Raw genomic sequence first — 6,000 nt, forward strand, 5'->3', positions numbered from 1 at the left:
AACACCCATTTTTATTTTGTAAATGTTATGATACTACATAATATAAAAGTGAATGAAACACGGATAATGCCTTAAAGAGTTTTCAGTCAAGTAGCAGGGGCAAATACTGACTTGCAATTCAATTGTCACATTTTTTACTGGGAAACAGTCTCAGCTCTACACGCAGCTAAATGTGCCCCCCATATACAATTCTATAATGTGCCCAATTCAAAATTTTTTTCAGCAAATATGATGTAGTGAGTACACATAAAGAGAAAAATCTTATTTTTCTTAGCATTGAAATTTTCACTAATCTTCCACCCCATCCCCATAATAAAAGAGTATGTTGGAAGTGATACTTAGGACACAGTGCATTATCAATTGAAAGCTTTCCCAGAATCCTGGGTTTTGCCAGTAACTATACAACTTTTGTTTTGCTCCAACGCATATGCGAGTAGAAAGATCGTACTGAATTATTTAGGAAGGAAGAGCAACTTTAGATGCTATTTATGGACAGGGAAAGGGTAAGGTAGAAGGTAATGTAGTGATGTAGCCGGTGGCCAGAGACCATCACTTGAGAAAGAACAGAAATTATTTATCTGTCTGTCTATGTATCTATTTAAACACCTATTATAAATACTGGGCTATCACATGATGTGCAAAGAAAATCATTTTCCTTGAATTTTTTGACATTCAATAGGATCTATAATTCTGAGTCTGATTTTTTAAGATTATTTTCTAGTGATCTAATCTTAACAAGAATAGATTACTTAGTAAGGGTTACTTTCCCAAGTATAGATTGAAAAAAAAAAAAAAAAACAGTTGCACGGGAGCCCAGCTACGCTTGAATTACAGTTTTAATGAACTTTTAAATTTACATGCCTATATGTTATCAGGTAAACCATAAACTTCTTTGAAATTCTTTAAGATAATTTGTACACATGTTACTCATGTTTGTATGTGCTGCACTTAATTCTACACCCTTGCATCTTGGCAAGCATATTAACAACTGCTCTGATATTTTTTTTTTAATAAATATATAGATGAGGACTTTATAGCCAACTGCCAATAGAAGTATTATGCCTAGAGGCTAAATGAAGGCTAATTGTCCTTTATACACACACATTGACTTCCATAGGTTTTCTTTGTTTTTCCAAATCTTGATTATAAATATTTAATACATTGAGTGATTTAGCTATCATGTTTTATTAAGCATAACTAATTTCACAAAGAATAAGTCCAAATCGGAAGTCTGATATCTTGTCAAATAATAAAATATTGTTTTGATTCCTTTAAAGCAAGCATGTTATCACATGGCAGAAAGTAAAATAATTAATAAGATGATGAAGTCTGATTGGTGTCAGGACTAAACCATGTAAGAGTCAACAAAAATATATCTGAGAAATCAAGTTTATCTGTTAGAGATATGATTGAATTATTTTTTTAAATTTTGAAAATAATATGAACATGAAATATAATTTTTCAGAACTTGATTATAAATTTAATATTTTACTTTCTTTACATTTGCAATCAAAACAGAGTTGTATTTTAACTATTTAGTTGAGGGCAGTGTTTGCTCTCAAAGAAACAGCAAGAAATTGTACATGTCAGCATAGAGATTCCATTGTTATGCTCTCTCATAGGGATACAAAATCTAGATTCTTCATTATAGCCATGATATAAAACAATAAAAGATTTATTTTAATTGGGAATTTCTGAATGATGTCTCATTCAAGTCTAAATATATTAGACATTATAGTTTGAGGTTTTAAAAATTGAGTGAACATCTAAACATTGTATGCATGCGTTATATGCTATATCATAAATTATGAAAAAATATATGTGTATGATAAATTAAACATTAGATTGTATGCTGCATTATGAATTATAAATAACTATACAAATATGAATTATATATGTATTTCTCTTTGTTAGTGCTGAATAATTATCACAGATGATTATCACTTTTATATGACATAAATCCATGTAAGATATCTGAAACAAGATTTCAAGTAATAAAACACATTAATTTTGGCTTTGGAAACAGAAGATTTTAAACCAAAGAGTTTATATTACATAAATAATTTCTCACAGAGCAGACACTGAAACTAGAAAAATAAAATTCGTAAAAACAAACTACAGAATGTTTATTAATTCTTGTGTTAGTCACAACACTTTTTTGCAAGTCATCAAAACCCACTAAAACCATTTTTAGTAAAAAAATGCACTTTCATGGAAAGAAAAAGGGATTTCAGTCTAATGGAAGCACCAGAACAACTCCAGGAACCTCAGGATAAAGAAGTTTGGACTAGAAAACCCACAGAAAATTGGAACACCAATATACTCTGCCTGTGTCTCAATTCTAGCCGTTGCATGAATTACATGTCTGGTTAAGTGATCTACTGAAAAAGTCTGCAGCAGAAAAAGGAATGGTAACTAAATAAACAGCCAAGGGGATTGTTCTACTGGGTGTATCAAATTTTTGTTTATGTGGTTTTTTCTTTGTATGTGTACACTGTTTTGCCATTTAGATTATAAATACATCCCAGAATTTACTTTTTCCTGTAGAGATACATGGGCATAATAAACAGTTCCATTTTTCTTTTGAGAAAAAATAAAGGAGTTAAGAGTGTTCATAGGCAGTTTAACTAAAATGTTTTGAAAAAATTCAGTAAGGACTAAAATTTATTAATGAGGAAAATTTATGACCAAGATGATTAAAATTTCTTTTGGCTTAGCTAATAATCTTTTAGAAGACATTCTATACAATTGTTATAATTTTAAGGACCATGGAAAAGTGACGTGAACTAGATAAATCCCCTAATTATGCATTTGAAGAAACTGAACCTTTTAGAAATGAAATGGTTTGAGCCTGGTCATCCAACTAGTTAATAAGAGAGAAATCAACATGGGATGTATTTGCTTGATTTTTGTAAAAAATATAATATATACATAAATTATTACATGATTCATATAATTACATTATAATATTATATAATATAAATATATTATATTTAATATACATATTTTCCAGACCAAACAAAAACATAAGTATATGTACATATATACATAGACATATACATATGCATACATATTCATATCTTCATCTCTAGCAGTTTTCTTTACATTTCAATATTTCAATATTCAATATAGTCATTTATATGGCAAACATTTCATTTAGAATGTTTAATTTGAAGAACATTTCAATATATTTACCATTTTCTACCCCTTCCAATTTTGTGTCATTTTTCTCTGTTGGTCTTTATCTATCTATCATCTGTCTATCTATCATCTATCTATCCATCTACATATCTATCCATGCATTCTACCATTTTATTAGACAGATAATAAAAGATGGATGCAATCATAGAGATAAAAAAATAGGATATACATAAATGTAAGAATTGAGAGAATTATTTGCTTATCTTATTTAATTTCTTTTTGAAATATTGGAATAACTTGCTTTAAAATTTATTTATGTGCACCACATATGAATATATTTTATTAGTATTTGAGTATCATATACATGCCTTTAAAAATAAGTTGTAGGATTTTTCTCTTTCTTTTATTTCTTTTGGCTATTGCATGACTATCATACCCAAATCAACCTCAACCATTCCCTAAGGTAACCTATGTTAAAATTTAATGTATCCTGGGCGCCTGCGTGGCTCAGATGGTTAAGCGTCTGCCTTCGGCTCAGGTCATGATCCCAGGGTCCTGGGATCGAGTCCCGCATCGGGCTCTCTGCTCCTTGGGAGCCTGCTTCTCCCTCTGCCTCTCTCTCTCTCTGTCTCTCATGAATAAATAAATAAAATCTTTAAAAAAAAAATTTATGTATCCTAATAACTCTCTTTGTATTCTTACTTTTTGTTCAGTATTCAAATTATCCTATGCAGATAAGCATGTAGGATATTCATGTGTACATGTAGGATATACATGTATACATGCATTTACCTACATACACACACACATACACGGTCCATTCTTGTTATTTATGATAGTTACGTTCTATGAATTCTCCCTGAATCCTGAGTTAGTGAAAAATGAACATTGCTTCCAGGTGAAATACAGAATTAGGTTCCTAGGAGTCTCTGGTCACAACATTTTTGTCAACCAATCAATATACAACCTTGTTTTTTGTATTTTTGGAGACATTTTATTTAATAAACTTTGTTAAATTCATTAACATTGAATTCATGACCATACTCAGCACCATACATTGTATCTGAAAAAAGCCTATCTAACACACTCTGTAAGGCACATCACAACCACCTTGCACTTTGGAAACCTTACACTTTTGATACTACACTTGGGTGCCATTTTAAACAGTGAAATCACAAAAAAAGAAAAAAAAAAAGCACAGGGGCACCTGGGAGGCTCAGTCAATTAAGCATCTGACTCTTGGTTTCAGCTCAGGTCATAATCTCATGGGTCCTGGGAACAAGGCCTGCAATGCAAAGGGTTCCATGCTTAGTGGGAAGTCGGCTTGAAATGCTCTCCCTCTGTCCCTCCCCCCCGCCAACTCATGTGCACAGTATCTCTCTCTCAAAATAAATAAACCTTAAAAAAAGTACCAAAAATGCAATGAATACAACACTAAATAAACCATGAACAGAACTGGCAGCTGAGCTGAACAAGGAGGCAGAGCATCACTTTGTTTGACACCAATAGGGAACATGTATGTTGGACAACTCAAATTTTCCACAGCTTTGCATATGTTTGTAAATGACTGTGGAAGCTGAGTATTGATTTTGGGTTAAAATAAATTTTAGTGAGTGGTTGAATCCACAAATAATGAAAATCAACTGTATATGAATCACATATGTACACATATTCTCTGTTACACTTTTATATAGAGTTTATTGTCTTTTTATAATATAAAACTTGATGTCATGAACCATATTCATTAGGGAGATTGCAGATTGAAGAGATATATATTTATATTTATATTTATATTTTACTTTAATAGATTTTACCATCCTGGAAAGCAATAGGTGGTGTATCTGCTTTAAATTTGTTTATAATTAATTATTTGAATAATATATTTCTACCATAGTTGGAACTTGCAAATCTTTCCATGTGTTTGTTTGGCTTTTGGATTTGATATTTTCTATATATTTATTCATATTTTTTTGAACATGTTTTCTTATTTGACCTTTTTTTCCCAATTTATAAGAACTCTTGGTATCATAGTGTCAGTATTCCTTTGTAATCTGCATAACTGATGATCTTTATATGTTATGCTTATTGATTTTGGTTTTATATATTGTGTCATGCAATGGTTTTTATTTTTATATAGTGCAAATTCCTGTGCTTTATTTTATTTACTCTGAAGTATTGGTGTCTGTTTCTCCAGGATTGTTACATATATTTTTAGATTTTCTAGATTTTTCTGTATTAATGGGTACAGACAAGAAAAAATCCCAACAGCCTGAACTCTAGCCAAAGGATCAGGAAATGGCAGAGCCTTGCAAGTCGGAGAAGTTTTATATAATAACTGGTTTGCTACAGCCAAATAGCACAGAAAAATATCTGGCCCCATTTCTACCAATAAGGACAAAGGCCAAATAGAGAACTTTTACAGACTACAAAGAAGCAACCCAATTTTTCCACTGCGGGTCATGTTAGGGATGACCAAATAAGGAGCCAGGACTGCCATTCTTGCCAGACTGGAAACTGTCCTTCCCTCTCTTAATTCCCTTTCCCCACCAGTGTCAGTCAAGACCCAATAGGGACTTGGACATCCATCCCCATCATCAATGGAAGAACAATACACTTTTCAAGAAATGGTACTGGAGCAATTTGACATTCATTGAAGGGGGTGGGGGGAAGTCACTTAAATTAAGTTTCATACATCATATGAAATTTAGTTCAAATGAATCACAGTCTTAAATGTAATTTTCAAAACTATAAGACATTTAGAAAAAAAAATAAAATAGGAGAAAATCTTTGGGAGCTAGAACCAGGCAGGGAATTCTTTGACTGACTTGATTCCAAAAGTACAATACATAAAAGGAAACA

Source organism: Leptonychotes weddellii, chromosome 2 (genome assembly GCF_054177405.1).
Source record: "Leptonychotes weddellii isolate Sample4059 chromosome 2, ASM5417740v2, whole genome shotgun sequence".
Classification (NCBI taxonomy): domain Eukaryota; kingdom Metazoa; phylum Chordata; class Mammalia; order Carnivora; family Phocidae; genus Leptonychotes; species Leptonychotes weddellii.